Source organism: Dreissena polymorpha, chromosome 5 (genome assembly GCF_020536995.1).
Source record: "Dreissena polymorpha isolate Duluth1 chromosome 5, UMN_Dpol_1.0, whole genome shotgun sequence".
NCBI lineage: Eukaryota > Metazoa > Mollusca > Bivalvia > Myida > Dreissenidae > Dreissena > Dreissena polymorpha.
Window position 1 is genome coordinate 9,674,976 of NC_068359.1, and position 20,489 is coordinate 9,695,464.

A 20,489-nucleotide genomic window follows, 5' to 3' on the forward strand; every position below is an offset into this window, starting at 1 on the left:
GCATTTACTACAAACAAAACAATATAACAAAGATTACAAATAGAGTTGTGACAGGGTGGATTTCACATCAAAATTTTAGTATAGTTGTATGTAACCTGTTTTATGTGGTTATGTATTTTGTGTAATGTACGGTATTGTTTCACGAGCTCGCGCGCCAGAACAAATATGTCAAGAGACTAGTGAACATCTGTCAACTTTAAACTTCTTTAAATTATTAGGTATCATTATACAATAGGTATGTACAAATGTGTAAATAAGTCATTACTGATTGTAATGCTGTTGCACATGCTTGTCAACTGTCATAAAGATTTATTTAAGATCAGTAATTTAACGCATTTATGAGATTAGTAATTCTTCTATGGTTCAAGATGGTTTCTATTTAAAATCACGTTTTCCTTTATTAATATGTGTGCACTTTTTAACAGCTTGCAGAGTAACATCACTTGCGGACACGGATTCAGAAGAAGCGCTGCGACGCCAGATTCCATAAATTTGTGAGTAAATGTGTGTTGAACTGTGTATATGTATGTATGTGTTTCACATATGTATTTGTGTTTTGAGATATGTATTTGTATGTCTAGGTCAGTCAGTCGGTCTGGTCGCCACAACATTATTTTTAATGGAAAGATATTATATTCTGTAATTAATCTTATGTTGTAATTAGTACTAATGCGTCAAATGATTGTTTCATCATTTGTTAATATATTTATCTATATATTGTTGTTATATTTGCTGTTATAAATACTTTTCATATATATCATATGATTTTACAGCAAAACATCAATATTTATAATAATGTGTTATATGTTTGTTATTGTTTATTTGCAGGACGTTATTGATTCCTTCTTCGGATCAGAATGATTGTATTCCTGAATTAATTTATATTTATATAACACTGAACTGAAAAGAAATAAGTAAAGAAGAACCCACGACTTTGTGTTTTCCATTTAACCAAATAAACATTTGGAGGAAAAGTACATAAAGTTACAATGGCGCCCAACGGGTTGTGACATTCAGTGTTTTTTTAATTAAAAGTTTAAGTCAATATTATAAGTAATTTGGATATTGCTCAGGAACATTTTGAACTTTATCTGAGACTTCAAACCAGTCTGAAGAATCCTGCTGGAGGGTTCAACGCACCGTGGCAGGTGATCGTTTGGGGAGCAGCATTCCATTACGTTAGGACCAGAAAAACGGGGTATCGAGGACGAGAACACGGAGCAGCATTCCAGTACGTTAGGACAAGCCAAACAGGGTATCAAGGACGAGAATACGGAGGAATAAACTATAATGTGACACTGAGATGACATTGTGACATTTTGAGGTTAACAGAGGAACAGTGTGGACTTGGAAATAATTGTGCGACAATTGTGTTTTAATAACAAGTGGCTGACCGACTGCTGTTTCGGGTATTTGTGAGTACCTATTGTTTGATATTGAGCATAATTGGTACATTAAACACACTTTTATTGATTATTTTATTAATGTTATCCTTTTGTCAAATCTGTAATCACTGCACAAGTAAGTTAATTATCCTTTCTGGGTGTGGTTAATTTATTAACATTCCATATTATTTAATAATCCCATTGCACTAACAATTGGTGTAAGCTCTAAAAAAAAAAGAAAAAAAGACTATCCTATCAACATATGAAGCTGTCTTGAACAATTTTACAGAACCAAAACATCAAATTCCAGAATTGGGGCATGTGCACTAGTGTTCATTATACATGACTGTTTACATATTTGATAAATGATTATAAGTTGAGAAAAAGTAAATATTTCATTGCAAATATTTGACGCTGGTATTGTACAATATGTTTGCAAAACTCTAGTTAAATTTTCATAGATTTTTTTAAAGTTATTAATTTTTTAAGTAGAACTATTTTTAGTCTGGTGTAGCGATTTTCTTTGGGATTCCACCTGACAGGACTATTTTTGCATATTAATTAGCCCGCCAAGTTTCTAGCGATTTCATTGGTTGACTGACTGAAGAGACTGTGACCTTTTGGGAATTACCGGTCTATAAATAACTTGTCTTAAACTGGTTCCGGTTTAAATAGGAAAAGTACATTCGTGCATCGAATTATGAAGTGGTTATAAACAAACATTGTTTTAAGGTATTTATGCGTTAATAATTAATAAATTATAGGTATAATAACATTCAATAATAGTTTAACTTCACACTGCCTGGTGTAAAAGAACATTCGTCATAAGGTAGGTAATTAAATTGCAGACGACATATGCGATCAACTTTGCTGAAATTTACAGGTCAGTATTGTGTTGTGTATAGACTGATAACTGATAAAACTGTTTTGTTTTTGTGTAAAGGTTGTTGCTTGGTACATGTACATTGACAGTGAATGTGTATTTAGTATAGAGTTGTCATAGTTATATTAGATAAGTAGAGGCTTCGGTTTCTTGAATGATAATTATTAATTGAACTATTTTTAAATTGAGTTGAAAACTAATTACAACTTTACTGACACTAGTTTCTGTTTACAGTAAACAATTTAATTAATTTATGGACTGCATTTGGTACTTGTTTATGTTTTGAATAATATTTTGATTAATTAATAATAAATTAAATTTACTGGTGTTGACAGAAAATAGATTTTGACAATTTTTAATTTAATTGAAATCTCATATTTTTTTACATGTGTTTGCATACCGACAGTGTTTTATATATTGTGTTGTGTTTGTATTTTATAATGTGTAATTGAAATGTTTAATACACATTTATAGACAGTGATGTGAAACGCTGACAAAATTATGTGAATATCTAAAGTGAAAGACATTGACTCTAAGTGACACTAGTTATGTATGTGTGACAGTTAAGAAAGTGATTATTTTTGGTGACATTTAGTGATTGACGCTTTATTGTGAAAACATTTTGACATAGTGTTTATAACTTGTGTGAGTAATTCCATTTGAGAATAATGGCTTCAAAGAAAAGTACATTTGAAGAAATTGAGACTGTTGGTGAGGAACAGATAACAACAACCATCTCAGAAGTAGACAAATTGTTGTTGGATGCATTTCATGCTATGAAATTAAAGAATCCAAAAGTGAATAAGGAACAAGTGCTCAAGTTAATGATGGAAGAAGACAACCCTGTTTATGAAGATGAACATTGGAACCCAAGTACAATATCAGAGGAGAAAGATGAAGTAAAACAGAAACATCACCTGACATCATACCATTTCCCTAAACTTTCAAAGTTTTATGGAGATGAGGGAAAGGGAGAGGTCCCATGGCCTACTTTTAAGTTTGAGCTGGAATCATTGATAGTTGAACAGATATTCAGTGAAGAACAGATCTTGTTAGGACTCAGAAGAGCACTGATGGGCACAGCGGGAGACATCCCGCGAAGATTAGGCTCCAAAGATCCAAAGGCTAGTGTACAGAAAGTAATCCAGAAATTCGAAAGTACATTTGGAGCAGTAGATACCAAGGAAACAATTCTAAGGAAATTTTATGCCAGTCAACAACTAGACAGTGAAAGCATAGCTGGATATACTTCAAGAGTGGAAGAAATTTACACACAGGCAATAAAGCTAGGAGGCATACAGATGGGAGATGAAGATAGCTTGAAGAGTGTTGTTTATCAAGGTCTTAAGAAAGAAATGAAACAAAGAGCAGCTTACAAATTTGACATCATAAGTGATTATGATAAATTTAAAATAGAATTGAGGAAGATTGAACAGGAAATTAAAACTGAAAAACCAGAACAGAAAAAATGCAATGCTGATGTAAACATTGAAGAAAGAAAACAGACAGATATGGAAGATGTTAAATCTTTATTAGGGAAACTCAACTCAAGAATAGATATCCTGGAAAAAGAAAGAATTCAACTTAAAGAAGAATTGAGACAAAATGCACAACAACCAACGTATCAACAATATGCAGGACAACATCAGCCATTACGCTACAACTTCAATCCAGGCGGGAGAAACAACTTTAACCGAGGAGGAGGAAACAACTTTAACAGAGGAGGAGGTAGAGGTGATGTACCATACAGGGGACAGGGTCGAGGAAATTTAAGATATCAACCACGAAGGCCGGTTGCTTCTAGAACATTCACGCCAACTTGCTATCGTTGTAATGAAAAGGGTCATATGCAAAATGAATGCCCAAAAGTATAAGTGCCTGCAAGGTAGGGTCAATTGGGGGCACTAAGGTAAAACAAGACCCAAAATTAGTGGGAGAGATAAATGAAGTAAATGTGCTAGTAAATGATGTAAATACGAAGGCTTTATTGGATAGCGGTAGTTGTGTCAGCGTGATAGCAGAATCATTTTGGAAAGAAAATTTAAAAAATGAATTGAAATCTTTAGACAGTATTTTAAATATTGAATGTGCCGATGGAGAACAGCTTCCATACATTGGATACATTGAAGCAGAGTTGAAGGTCATTGATGGCCTACCAGAGGCAAAGCCTATTAGCTGTTTGTTTTTGGTAACAGCAGATACCAAATACTCTTTGAAAACTCCAATAATATTAGGGACAAATATACTTGTCGAACTCTTACATGAATGCAAAGAAACATTTGGACATCAATTTTTACAAAAAGCTAAGCTTCACACACCTTCGTTTTTGGCTTTCAGGTGTATGCATCTAAGAGACAAGAAACTTCAACGAAATAATAACAGAATTGCTTTATTAAAATCAGCTGGAACTTCAAAAATTATTTTAGGACCAAATGAGTCGAAGGATATATATTGTTACACAGACAAGGAACTTGATTTGCAAACAACACCTGCTATGACATCTGATAGTACTGAAAGTGGATTACCTGATTTTGTGGATATCACTCCAGGACTTGTGAACTACAGTTATGGGAAAAATGGACATATAATCGTCAATGTCTCAAACTTGACTACCAACAGCGTGGTGATTGCACCAAAAACTATTATTTGTGAACTGCAGCCTGTAGTTATTGCAGATGATGTTTTGAATGAAGAAAAAAAAGACAGAAACAAATTTAATTAACAATTTAAAAATTGATGAAAGTAAACAGTTGAATGAGGAACAATTACAAGAAATTAAGAATTTATTACTATCACATGTTGATGTATTTTCTAAAAATGAAGAGGATATTGGAAAATGTAACTTAATCAAACATAGGATTGATTTGATTGATAATACACCTTTTAAGCAGAGACACAGACGCATACCACCAGGGATGGTTGATGAGATAAGGAATCATCTTGAACAGTTATTATCAGCTGGCATCATAAGAAAATCAAAGTCACCATATAGTTCTAATGTAGTACTTGTCAGAAAAAGAATGGTTCTTTGCGGATGTGTGTTGATTATAGGCAGTTTAATAATATTTCAGTGAAAGATGCCTATGCACTTCCTAGAATAGAAGAGGTGTTTGATGTATTAAATGGTGCCAAGTATTTTTCAATTATAGACATGAAGTCTGGCTACCACCAGGTAGAAATAGAAGAACAGCATAAAGAGAGGACAGCTTTCACAGTAGGACCATTAGGTTTCTATGAGTATAACAAGATGCCTTTTGGTCTTTCAAATAGTCCAGCTACGTATCAGAGGCTTATGGAGGAATGTCTTGGAGATTTAAACATGAAGATCTGTATAATTTATTTGGATGATTTGATAATTTTTTCAGATACATATGAACAACATATTCAACGTCTTGATCAAGTTTTGACCAGACTAGCAGAATGAAATTTGAAATTCGCAGCAGACAAGTGTCATTTCTTTCAAACTAAAGTACATTTTCTTGGTCATGTAGTCAGCAGTAAAGGCATTGAGACAGACCCTGCAAAGATAGAGAAGATAAAGAACTGGCCTACTCCTCGGAACGCAGATGCGTTGAGATCTTTTATTGCATTCGCCGGTTACTATCGAAGATTTATAAAAGACTTTTCAAAGATAACCAAACCATTAAGTGATTTATTACCTCCATCATCAATTAAGAAAGGCTAAAAGAAAATGTAGAAAACAGGGACATGGACTGAAACTGAACAAAATATTTTTGATAATTTCAAAATAGTATTAAGTTCACCACCAATTTTAGCTTATCCTGACTTTTCTAAGAAATTTGAGTTGCACACTGATGCTAGTGGAACAGGACTTGGAGCTGTGTTGTACCAAGATGGTAAAGTTATTGCCTTTGCAAGCAGGTCATTGACCAGATCAGAAAAGAATTACTCGGCCTTTAGGTTGGAATTTCTAGCACTCAAATGGTCAGTTACAGAAAAGCTTAAAGATTATTTAGCAATACAACATTTCCTAGTTTATACCGACAACAACCCACTTTCTTATGTTCTTACTTCTGCCAAATTGGACGCTACCGGTCAGAGATGGGCATCAGCATTGGGAGAATTTAATTTTGAAATACAATATAGACCAGGATTGAGAAATGCAGATGCAGATGGAATGAGTAGATACCCACATGAACGTATCAAAGATAGAAACTCAGAAGAAGTCATTAAAATTGATGATCTCACAGTCAAAGCCATTTGTGGTTCTACTGACAAACCACCATACATTGAGACAATCACATGTAATGTGAACATAGTGGAGGCTACTGATATGCCTGGCCAGCCCATGGCACAAGTTGAAATGAGGCAGATAAGAACTGCTCAGAGAAATGATTGGTTAATTGAAAGGTGGAGAAGAGCAGTTATTGATCAGGTTTTGCCAAACATTCATCAATACAACACAAAAGAGGACAAATGTATGAGAAAACAATTTAATAATTTCAAAATGATAAGAGGAATACTGTATAAGGAAATTAAAGATAATGAAAAAACATTGAGACAGTTGGTTTTACCATCTATATTTAGAAAAGATGTGTTACTAGGATTACATGATCAGATTGGTCATCCAGGGAGAGACAGGACATTGTCTTTATTAAAAGAGAGATATTACTGGCCAAACATGACATCAGATGTGGAAGCTTGGGTCTCAAAGTGTGACAGATGCCTCAGAAGAAAAACATCCACAAACATCAGAAGTGAACTTGTAAACATTGTGACAACATATCCATTAGAATTAGTGTCTATGGATTATCTCACATTAGAACCTTCAAAAGGATATAGTTATATTGGTTATCACAGACCACTTCACAAAATATGCATTGGCTATTCCAACGCGCAATCAAACAGCAAAAACAACAGCTGAAGCGTTTTATAATAATTTTATTGTTAATTATGGTATCCCTACAACACTTCACACTGATCAAGGGGCTAACTTTGAATCAGATTTGATAAAGGAATTATGTAATTTGATGGGGATAAAGAAATCAAGAACAACACCATACCACCCAATGGGTAATGGTTACACAGAACGGTGGAACCGAACATTACTTAACATGCTTGGTACACTGGATCCTGATAAGAAGCCAAATTGGAAAGCGCATATTCCATCTTTGGTTTACGCTTACAATTGTACCCAACATGAAAGCACTAAAGTGTCGCCTTTTGAGTTGATGTTCGGAAGAACGCCTAAACTACCAATTGATTCATTATTTGAAGCTGTTGATATCGACAGTAAGACAAATCAGACATCTAAGGAGTATTTAGATCAGTTGAGAAATATGTTAAAGCACTCACATGAAGTGACAAAACAGTATGCAGATACTGCAAGAGATAAGCAAAAATCTGAGTATGACAAGAAAGCTAAAGCAGCTGAACTGTTTGTTGGAGACAAAGTTTTATTAAAGACTCTGTTTCACGAAAATAAGCACAAAATAGCAGACAAGTTTGAAATGGACACTTACACAGTAATTGAACAGCCAAGGGAGGATATTCCTGTGTACAGGATTAGGTCACAGGCTGGAATGGAACGTACTATACATCGTAATCATTTGTACCCAATATAACATGGTGGTGACAGAAGACAATATGTGAATGTAGAGGATATTTCTGGACTAGTAGATGGACATGTCAAAGCAGTTCCAAAGGATAGTCAGAAAGTAGATGGGGGAGATATAGATATGTTAGTGGAAAACAAAGTAGATAGTGACGTCACGGATAAGGTATGTGATAGTAATGGTCATGTTAAAGAATGTGATCAAGGAAATAGAGATGATGAAGATGATGATGATGACGATGATGATGATGATGATTGTGTACTTTGTACACATGATAGTAGAAAAGCCCATAAGTATGAGGCAAAGAAATCTTGTCTAGGTAGTTTAAATAAACACCAGGATGCGCATCCTAAACCAAAACCTAGAGTTAGTTTGAAAAGCGGTACCAGTACGAATTTTCAAGGTCAAGGTAGTCAGACAGACAACCAGGTTCAGCCTTTAGTAGATAGTATAGCAAATCATAGAGAAGCATTGGAGAATAGAGGTAGTGCTAGTGAAGTACAAGTAGATGTACATGCAGGACTGGGTACAGATGATATTGAACAGATGATGGAAAGTGAAATACAGGCTCAGCCTAAGCCTTTACCACGAAAGTCTACAAGGATTAAAAAGCCACCAGTTAGATATCGTGATTATCAGATAAGTCAAATGGTTTTAAGACCAAGAAACTACAAGGTTCATGCATTAGAAGTAATGGTATCTTCAGGTGTATTAGATGAACTTGATTCGGATGTTGTAAATAGCATAGTGAAAGCCGTTATGCAGTGAGCAATTATATGAAGTCATATAATATTTTTCTATGTTTTATTTATGTTTTTACTAGTACATCTATGTGACATTTTTTGAGAATTTATTTACATTATATTGTGTATGGTATATCTATTTAAATGAAATAGATGTTGTACTAAGTATAAGTATTGTACATGGATAGCAAAGAGACATGACATGTTCATTGATTGAACGCAAGGAACAGGTAAGTATGTAACATTATTTATCTTAAATGGGCAGTACAATTAGACCGATTTAGTGAGCAAGGTAAGTATGATGTCATAAATGTAAATGTATATACCTTTTATTTTATCATCTTTTAGTAGTCAATGTGGGCCCTGAGATTTGTCTAAGTTGAATGTTAAATGGGCTGTGTTGTGAATATATAGCCATTGACAAAGGACATTCCTATACTAATGACAGTAGGTTTAGTATCGTGAGGACACGATCTTTTGTCAAAGGGGGCCGAATATAGGCGTTTTTATTTTTGAATGACAGTTTGGTTATTCTAGAATGGTTATTTGACATACTGGTTGAATACAACGGTATCTTTGATGGAGATTGTAGTTATATTTATTGTTTGACTAAATGACGAGACGTCATTTAACGGACAGGGGGAGTATGTGACAGGGTGGATTTCACATCAAAATTTTAGTATAGTTGTATGTAACCTGTTTTATGTGGTTATGTCTTTTGTGTAATGTACGGTATTGTTTCACGAGCTCGCGCGCCAGAACAAATATGTCAAGAGACTAGTGAACATCTGTCAACTTTAAACTTCTTTAAATTATTAGGTATCATTATACAATAGGTATGTACAAATGTGTAAATAAGTAATTACTGATTGTAATGCTGTTGCACATGCTTGTCAACTGTCATAAAGATTTATTTAAGATCAGTAATTTAACGCATTTATGAGATTAGTAATTCTTCTATGGTTCAAGATGGTTTCTATTTAAAATCACGTTTTCCTTTATTAATATGTGTGCACTTTTTAACAGCTTGCAGAGTAACATCACTTGCGGACACGGATTCAGAAGAAGCGCTGCGACGCCAGATTCCATAAATTTGTGAGTAAATGTGTGTTGAACTGTGTATATGTATGTTTGTGTTTCACATATGTATTTGTGTTTTGAGATATGTATTTGTATGTCTAGGTCAGTCAGTCGGTCTGGTCGCCACAACATTATTTTTAATGGAAATATATTATATTCTGTAATTAATATTATGTTGTAATTAGTACTAATGCGTCAAATGATTGTTTCATCATTTGTTAATATATTTATCTATATATTGTTGTTATATTTGCTGTTATAAATACTTTTCATATATACCATATGATTTTACAGCAAAACATCAATATTTATAATAATGTGTTATATGTTTGTTATTGTTTATTTGCAAGACGTTATTGATTCCTTCTTCGGATCAGAATGATTGTATTCCTGAATTAATTTATATTTATATAACACTGAACTGAAAATAAATAAGTAAAGAAGAACCCACGACTTTGTGTTTTCCATTTAACCAAATAAACATTTGGAGGAAAAGTACATAAAGTTACAGAGTAACCGAAGAATCAAAGCATAGTGGGTTGAAACCTAATGAATTACATTACCTCGACCAAGAAAAACACCAACACAAAACCTATAAACATTTTTAAAATCTGCATTAGTTTCAACGCAGTGTAACTAAAATATACAGTATTAAATGGTTAATGTCAATCAAAAGTATGTACAATATAATCAGTCAACGGTTTAACTTACCATAGTAACAGTTCTGCAACTAAATGATGCACAATGTAACGTAGTTAAAGGGGCCGTCCAACAGATTTTGGCATGTATTGAAGCTTGTCATTGACCAGATCAGAAAAGAATTACTCGGCCTTTAGGTTGGAATTTCTAGCACTCAAATGGTCAGTTACAGAAAAGCTTAAAGATTATTTAGCAATACAACATTTCCTAGTTTATACCGACAACAACCCACTTTCTTATGTTCTTACTTCTGCCAAATTGGACGCTACCGGTCAGAGATGGGCATCAGCATTGGGAGAATTTAATTTTGAAATACAATATAGACCAGGATTGAGAAATGCAGATGCAGATGGAATGAGTAGATACCCACATGAACGTATCAAAGATAGAAACTCAGAAGAAGTCATTAAAATTGATGATCTCACAGTCAAAGCCATTTGTGGTTCTACTGACAAACCACCATACATTGAGACAATCACATGTAATGTGAACATAGTGGAGGCTACTGATATGCCTGGCCAGCCCATGGCACAAGTTGAAATGAGGCAGATAAGAACTGCTCAGAGAAATGATTGGTTAATTGAAAGGTGGAGAAGAGCAGTTATTGATCAGGTTTTGCCAAACATTCATCAATACAACACAAAAGAGGACAAATGTATGAGAAAACAATTTAATAATTTCAAAATGATAAGAGGAATACTGTATAAGGAAATTAAAGATAATGAAAAAACATTGAGACAGTTGGTTTTACCATCTATATTTAGAAAAGATGTGTTACTAGGATTACATGATCAGATTGGTCATCCAGGGAGAGACAGGACATTGTCTTTATTAAAAGAGAGATATTACTGGCCAAACATGACATCAGATGTGGAAGCTTGGGTCTCAAAGTGTGACAGATGCCTCAGAAGAAAAACATCCACAAACATCAGAAGTGAACTTGTAAACATTGTGACAACATATCCATTAGAATTAGTGTCTATGGATTATCTCACATTAGAACCTTCAAAAGGATATAGTTATATTGGTTATCACAGACCACTTCACAAAATATGCATTGGCTATTCCAACGCGCAATCAAACAGCAAAAACAACAGCTGAAGCGTTTTATAATAATTTTATTGTTAATTATGGTATCCCTACAACACTTCACACTGATCAAGGGGCTAACTTTGAATCAGATTTGATAAAGGAATTATGTAATTTGATGGGGATAAAGAAATCAAGAACAACACCATACCACCCAATGGGTAATGGTTACACAGAACGGTGGAACCGAACATTACTTAACATGCTTGGTACACTGGATCCTGATAAGAAGCCAAATTGGAAAGCGCATATTCCATCTTTGGTTTACGCTTACAATTGTACCCAACATGAAAGCACTAAAGTGTCGCCTTTTGAGTTGATGTTCGGAAGAACGCCTAAACTACCAATTGATTCATTATTTGAAGCTGTTGATATCGACAGTAAGACAAATCAGACATCTAAGGAGTATTTAGATCAGTTGAGAAATATGTTAAAGCACTCACATGAAGTGACAAAACAGTATGCAGATACTGCAAGAGATAAGCAAAAATCTGAGTATGACAAGAAAGCTAAAGCAGCTGAACTGTTTGTTGGAGACAAAGTTTTATTAAAGACTCTGTTTCACGAAAATAAGCACAAAATAGCAGACAAGTTTGAAATGGACACTTACACAGTAATTGAACAGCCAAGGGAGGATATTCCTGTGTACAGGATTAGGTCACAGGCTGGAATGGAACGTACTATACATCGTAATCATTTGTACCCAATATAACATGGTGGTGACAGAAGACAATATGTGAATGTAGAGGATATTTCTGGACTAGTAGATGGACATGTCAAAGCAGTTCCAAAGGATAGTCAGAAAGTAGATGGGGGAGATATAGATATGTTAGTGGAAAACAAAGTAGATAGTGACGTCACGGATAAGGTATGTGATAGTAATGGTCATGTTAAAGAATGTGATCAAGGAAATAGAGATGATGAAGATGATGATGATGACGATGATGATGATGATGATTGTGTACTTTGTACACATGATAGTAGAAAAGCCCATAAGTATGAGGCAAAGAAATCTTGTCTAGGTAGTTTAAATAAACACCAGGATGCGCATCCTAAACCAAAACCTAGAGTTAGTTTGAAAAGCGGTACCAGTACGAATTTTCAAGGTCAAGGTAGTCAGACAGACAACCAGGTTCAGCCTTTAGTAGATAGTATAGCAAATCATAGAGAAGCATTGGAGAATAGAGGTAGTGCTAGTGAAGTACAAGTAGATGTACATGCAGGACTGGGTACAGATGATATTGAACAGATGATGGAAAGTGAAATACAGGCTCAGCCTAAGCCTTTACCACGAAAGTCTACAAGGATTAAAAAGCCACCAGTTAGATATCGTGATTATCAGATAAGTCAAATGGTTTTAAGACCAAGAAACTACAAGGTTCATGCATTAGAAGTAATGGTATCTTCAGGTGTATTAGATGAACTTGATTCGGATGTTGTAAATAGCATAGTGAAAGCCGTTATGCAGTGAGCAATTATATGAAGTCATATAATATTTTTCTATGTTTTATTTATGTTTTTACTAGTACATCTATGTGACATTTTTTGAGAATTTATTTACATTATATTGTGTATGGTATATCTATTTAAATGAAATAGATGTTGTACTAAGTATAAGTATTGTACATGGATAGCAAAGAGACATGACATGTTCATTGATTGAACGCAAGGAACAGGTAAGTATGTAACATTATTTATCTTAAATGGGCAGTACAATTAGACCGATTTAGTGAGCAAGGTAAGTATGATGTCATAAATGTAAATGTATATACCTTTTATTTTATCATCTTTTAGTAGTCAATGTGGGCCCTGAGATTTGTCTAAGTTGAATGTTAAATGGGCTGTGTTGTGAATATATAGCCATTGACAAAGGACATTCCTATACTAATGACAGTAGGTTTAGTATCGTGAGGACACGATCTTTTGTCAAAGGGGGCCGAATATAGGCGTTTTTATTTTTGAATGACAGTTTGGTTATTCTAGAATGGTTATTTGACATACTGGTTGAATACAACGGTATCTTTGATGGAGATTGTAGTTATATTTATTGTTTGACTAAATGACGAGACGTCATTTAACGGACAGGGGGAGTATGTGACAGGGTGGATTTCACATCAAAATTTTAGTATAGTTGTATGTAACCTGTTTTATGTGGTTATGTCTTTTGTGTAATGTACGGTATTGTTTCACGAGCTCGCGCGCCAGAACAAATATGTCAAGAGACTAGTGAACATCTGTCAACTTTAAACTTCTTTAAATTATTAGGTATCATTATACAATAGGTATGTACAAATGTGTAAATAAGTAATTACTGATTGTAATGCTGTTGCACATGCTTGTCAACTGTCATAAAGATTTATTTAAGATCAGTAATTTAACGCATTTATGAGATTAGTAATTCTTCTATGGTTCAAGATGGTTTCTATTTAAAATCACGTTTTCCTTTATTAATATGTGTGCACTTTTTAACAGCTTGCAGAGTAACATCACTTGCGGACACGGATTCAGAAGAAGCGCTGCGACGCCAGATTCCATAAATTTGTGAGTAAATGTGTGTTGAACTGTGTATATGTATGTTTGTGTTTCACATATGTATTTGTGTTTTGAGATATGTATTTGTATGTCTAGGTCAGTCAGTCGGTCTGGTCGCCACAACATTATTTTTAATGGAAATATATTATATTCTGTAATTAATATTATGTTGTAATTAGTACTAATGCGTCAAATGATTGTTTCATCATTTGTTAATATATTTATCTATATATTGTTGTTATATTTGCTGTTATAAATACTTTTCATATATACCATATGATTTTACAGCAAAACATCAATATTTATAATAATGTGTTATATGTTTGTTATTGTTTATTTGCAAGACGTTATTGATTCCTTCTTCGGATCAGAATGATTGTATTCCTGAATTAATTTATATTTATATAACACTGAACTGAAAATAAATAAGTAAAGAAGAACCCACGACTTTGTGTTTTCCATTTAACCAAATAAACATTTGGAGGAAAAGTACATAAAGTTACAGAGTAACCGAAGAATCAAAGCATAGTGGGTTGAAACCTAATGAATTACATTACCTCGACCAAGAAAAACACCAACACAAAACCTATAAACATTTTTAAAATCTGCATTAGTTTCAACGCAGTGTAACTAAAATATACAGTATTAAATGGTTAATGTCAATCAAAAGTATGTACAATATAATCAGTCAACGGTTTAACTTACCATAGTAACAGTTCTGCAACTAAATGATGCACAATGTAACGTAGTTAAAGGGGCCGTCCAACAGATTTTGGCATGTATTGAAGCTTGTCATTAAATGCTTTGAATGCTTTATATTGATAAATTAATTTTAACATTTGAACTATAAATCATCAGTAAAAAAACAACACAAGAATACAATTTAATAAAAAGGGAAAAAGTAACCCTCAACAGGGCTCGAACCAATGACCCCTGGATTCCTGGAGTAAAAAGACTCCCGCTGAGACCACTCGACCACCCACGCTCACTTTTAGAGCGGATGTATTGTTTACCTATATAAGCAATTCTCGTAGATTCCCAAAATATCGAATCGCATCGACACGACGCTTTATCTGTTTGACGGCCCCTTTAATACAAGATTCAGCGAAATAAACGTAGGTAATACAAGATTCAGCTAAATATCTCCTTAATAACAATCTTTCAGACCCAATAATTATTTACCGGTAATACAACGATCCGATCAGCTCATGACAATCGGTATAATATGAAATAAAGAACCACACATGTAAGGTGCTTTTGTAAATACAATGACGACGTTAACTAATAAATAAACATGCAACCGGGCAGGAAAAACATAGAATGAACACGCAAGAAAATCCGTTGTGTAAGACATTTCACAATACATTTTAACAATGCAAATCGATTCCTTACCAACGTGAATCTGCTAATTTTACCATCCAATTTTGCTGACGCGCGATAGCATAATGCTCTTTTCAAGTTTTGAACATCGTCTACAATGGACCGCTTGATTTTTGCATTGCGAGACATAATTATAACTGGGCTGGTCAGCGCATTCAGATAAGACGCTTAACCTAGAATCCTTGCCACAATATTTGGAATGGCTTTCTTGGTCAATGAAGAAAAGATACTGTCAATTGTGATCGTGGTAACTGATAGGTGGTACATGATGAGAACAATGATGAGCGTGCGAAAGATGGCATTGTGTACCTGATAGGTCTCGCCGCTCGCCTCACGTTGCACTGGGTCATTCGAAGGTTGGACCGTGCGCAATGCTTTGTTCAGGGAAACGAAGGCCAGAATATTTACTATATCTGAGCCAAGCAAACAAGATACATTTGAAATGGATATGATTGTCATGACAGTTTTTATGAGTTTAGTTCGAGGACATTAGCCATGTAACACAAATCGTCACGTGGAGGATAGCGGACCTCCATGGTGAAGATGCTGTAGACAAGGACCATAACGCCTATCCAAAGATTCAACCCAATCAGTAGCTTACTTCGTGCCATTATGTATCCAACGGCGTATAATGCTTTCCTCGCACTATAATAGCGCATAATGCTAATTGTAAATATGTTTATTTTGGAGATACAATTCATTGTCACCAATATCATCACCGCAACTGCACACGCTATCGTTGTAGCTCTGTTATTAACGAGAATCGCCGAAACGAAAATAAGGTACACGCCAGAAATACAATCTGTTAATGCAAATAAGCTGATTAAAGAGTTCTCTCTCCCATCCCGTGGCGAATAACATATGCTTAAACCACGATATTCAAGGACACTATACAGATGCCGATTGTTCCTGAGACCCAGGTGCTCAGAGCGTATTGAATGATATTTGTGTTGGCGGTTCTGGGTTGTGAGGAGAGATTCGTTATGGCATCACTTGCATTCATTTTCGTCGGATGATAGAACCCGGTTGTCTCTAACAGCTGTCAATTTAAGATATGAATTATTAAATATAGCTACAACTTTGCATGTCGATAACAATTGCATCAAGCGGTAGTAAAATGTCTAGCCTCGTGTTTCTTACGGTATACGTTTAATTAATTCCTTCCATTTTGGTGATTATATGCATATATATGAAAATAACTCGTTTTAATCTCTACCACTCCATTTACTTGGACTAAGTCTCCGCTCTTAATATACAAACAACATATAATCAATTTCAATGCGTATAAATTTAAGCTTAATATTGAAATATATGCGTTTAAATCGACCAACAATCGTGTTAATATGAAAATAAGTCAAATACATATTATATAGAATGTTGCTAAAACATTAAACGATCTTTTATAAATACATATTTTTGTTTCGTTTAAAAAAAATGCGCATTAATGTTTACTTTAACATCAGCTTTATTTTTTTTGTCAGCGACCGCCATTAGGGTTACATAAGGGGTCTTTATTGATAGCCAACACAGACCACTTTAATCAAAACAGACAATATTTCCACAATTTTCACTAACAGCGTCGGTCGTTATGGAGATTTTTAACACACATTTCTTATTGGTAATTGTCTGCTTCTTTTATGCATTCAACATTTTGTCAAATGTGAGAATTTTATGTACTAATTGTCGAAATACCGATATGTTTGGTACTTACATCAACTCATTAAGGACATGAGTGGTTTCGTAACATTTACGATGCAAATAACATACACACATTTTGAAATTGATTCCTTTCTTAAATTTCTCCGTGATGAAAAGTGCACAGATAAGTAGATTGTCATTTAAATTTAACCGTCATGGATTTCAATCGAAGGTTCTTAAAGCTACACAACTAATTTGACATAGTAGATTTAAGTATAAATAAGAAACATATTGTATCTATGCCAATTAGAATATATCTGGTGGTAACAAGGTAGAAATCCGTTTTTTTGCGCTTTAAAACTTAAAATAATCGAGTTTGTCGAAATGGACGTATACGTATAGAAATCCTACTTTCGGTTTTAAAAGCGGTACCGTTTGAAAAATAATAAATGACTTGCTAACTAGGGAATAGATTTTATGACAATTTTGCACACTTTCAAATTGCATCTATATGTATTGATTAATATGTATTTCATGTGAAGGTCAGAGGCAAAGTGTGTGGCTTTAACGTATAAATGATTGCTATGTTTGGTACATTTTGTACTTTGTTTTCTTTGCATAATTACATGAACATAACGGCCAATAGTCATTTAACATGTACGCGTATATTATAGTTGAACTAAATAATAAAATATAAGGAAATTGAACTAATAAATATAAAAACCATAATTTGTTTCAATCCTTTGTTGCGTTATACATGCATTAGTATTCGAACATTTAAACAAAAGAGAACATGCATAGATAAGGTACCTGTTAAAAGCCTTCTAGCATATTTTGCAACGTTTAATTCGATCCTGCGAATAAAGACCCCTTGTGTACAAAGACCACAACGATCACATCCCTTGCGTGGTCATAATAGGCAGGTTGGACTTTATAAAGTACATTTTGCAGCGTGTTTGTAAGCTCAACAAAATAGCATTTGCATTTATTTGTCAAAATATTTAGGCGACCTCACTTGTTTCTGAGTTGGATTTGTGAATGGGTCAGAAATATATTGCCGCCCTTAAATATAGGAATAGTATTACGTGATGGGAAATAGTAATAACCTTATTTGAAATACCTCTTAAAACAAATGTGTACATTGTTATAGGCAATTTTTTTTAACGACGGCACACATTTAACAATAGCTGTGAGTTTTGAATAAAATTAGGTGCATTCCCCCGCTGTTTAAATATTGAAGGAATATATGCAACCGTGATCTTTGTCAGTTACGGCCGCAAACAACCCGGGCTAAAACTGAAGCAGTCATTACCAAATACACCATGAAACATGTGCAAAACATGAGAATAGAGTATTAGTAAAGTAATCTCAAAACTTCATTCTTAAAATTGATCACACACTCACACACACAACAGATGAATTTTGATTGTTTTGAATCAAATGCTTAAGTTCAATAACAGATAATTACTTCAATAGCGTGAAATTCACAAAAATGTCTTGCACTTCTTTAATTATTCCCAATTGTCAATGAATAACACTCCTATTATGATTCGGTTTGATAGACGAAAGCCTCTTGCGACACAAGGTACGGTGGGGATGTTTGATAGACGAAAGCCTCTTGCGACACAAGGTACGGTGGGGATGTTTGATAGACGAAAGCCTCTTGCGACACAAGGTACGGTGGGGATGTTTGATAATGTACGTATGAAAATAACGTATTCACTTCTACATAGTATTAACAACATCTCTTTAAATTGTCATTTGATAAGCAGAAAATTGAGAGACGAGTGTGCACCACAAAGTACACATCCACAACTCAATCGTGATACATCGGCTATCTCGGATTCCTCCGTAAGATAGGCCTCGTGGCTAACGGTCGCCATATTGCCTTGTATTTTACTACCCATAAGGTTGTCAGTCTATTGTTATGAGGCTGTATACGATGCGCGTTGAACTAGCGCCAAACTTATTACCGAAACTTTGATATTAAGAGCACTATTAACGTTCATTTGTGTTGCATTTTGACCTATTATCCAAGTGATTTACTTTTCCATTATTATTTAATCACCCTATCATCCAATTTTTAAGATGAAATTACGGTGTTTACAAAACCAACCAAACCGAAAGTGAAACTAGATGCATTACGTTTCGCGATGTAAACATTAAATATGTGTTCAGTTTGAGGAAGCGAATCGATAATAGACGGTGGAATATGTATGCAATACAGACTATCATTGCCGATTGTAGTACTGGCTAAAAAATACCTTTTATGACAGGTCATGTATAGAACGTTAATCAAAATAGTGACCATAAATCACTACAGATGTCTGGGTTGATCATTAATATAATTAATGCACGTTTCTGATCTAATTGCCTGTACCTAGTTGTAATTACCATGATATTGATACAATTAAAACGTTTTTTTTTTCATAAATTAACATTACATGTTTTATTTTTATCATTTAGGTAATATATAACTGTATCATTATCATCATTAAATATTCTGAAAATAATCTAAATTATCATGATTACTTTAAAGTAGAATTTTTAAATTGTTCTCATTATTTTTAATGAATTTCCACATTTGCTTGATTCAAAATAAAAAGTATTAATAAGGGTTTCAGTTTTTAATTTTTATCCAATTTTTAAATTAAATTTAAAGTACTAACTACATACATGTATGTGAAATGCTCTTGAGTTCGTTTCCTGGGTCTAGAACCAGTACTTGGGTGTCTCTTGGAGATTTCTTAAGAATGCTCCCACACTGGGGATCAAACCAGTGACCTCCAGATCATTAGGTGGACACCACATCCATTACACATCAGCGACCTTTAATTAGTAAATTACTTTAGTATTGCAGCATTATATAATATAATGTTGCTACATATTTTTGGAAAATGATTAATGTGCAGTACTAAATAAATCTAAATGCATACAATTTTAATTGCGTATATTGTGTGATTATTAGTTACAAATTCACTTTTTTACAGGTATACTGGATTATGAAAGACTGATAAACATAAAATTGACAACTCATCTCCCCAACGATACTTTGTGTGGCTCATTCTCGGAACAAACCCATAGTCAGTGAGAAAACTACAGTGTAAAAAGACCACTTGATTGTGACAATTATGGCTGACCAAGCAAATGTTATCATTTAAAATAAAGAAAACTTCCAGTTCAATATACATTTTATACCAATTATGACATTGACCAACACAGAAAATAATTATAAGGTTGATTTTCCCAAAATTGACTGTTACAATTGGATACTGTTTTAAGCTTCACTCTACTTTGTCTGAAAATAAAAGTCCTAAATGATGTAATAGAAACATACATATTTAATTTTTAGTTTTACAAGTATATATATATATACATATATAATTATATCTTTTTATCGATGGTCAATCAATTTAAGTTTAACTAATATAACTAATATATATATATATACATTATATACATGTGTATGCTTTGATTTTTTTCT

General features: G+C 33.9%; 2 long non-coding RNA genes across 4 annotated transcripts; both read left to right on the top strand.

Annotated features, from left to right (window-relative positions):
- The first annotated feature begins 328 nt into the window (after positions 1 to 328).
- LOC127881054 (uncharacterized) lies at positions 329 to 925 on the top strand. Its single transcript, XR_008049878.1, has 2 exons — positions 329 to 494; positions 829 to 925. It is a non-coding gene; the product is annotated as an uncharacterized LOC127881054 (long non-coding RNA).
- A 1,125-nt stretch (positions 926 to 2,050) lies between these two features.
- LOC127832546 (uncharacterized) lies at positions 2,051 to 20,191 on the top strand. 3 transcript variants are annotated; one of them, XR_008026950.1, is made up of 4 exons: positions 2,051 to 2,117; positions 9,614 to 9,682; positions 18,568 to 18,703; positions 19,996 to 20,191. It is a non-coding gene; the product is annotated as an uncharacterized LOC127832546 (long non-coding RNA). The 3 variants fall into 3 exon arrangements; XR_008026949.1 differs by lacking the exon at positions 9,614 to 9,682 and adding an exon at positions 13,928 to 13,996; XR_008026948.1 differs by lacking the exons at positions 2,051 to 2,117; positions 9,614 to 9,682; positions 18,568 to 18,703 and adding an exon at positions 18,990 to 19,281.
- Positions 20,192 to 20,489: the final 298 nt, after the last annotated feature.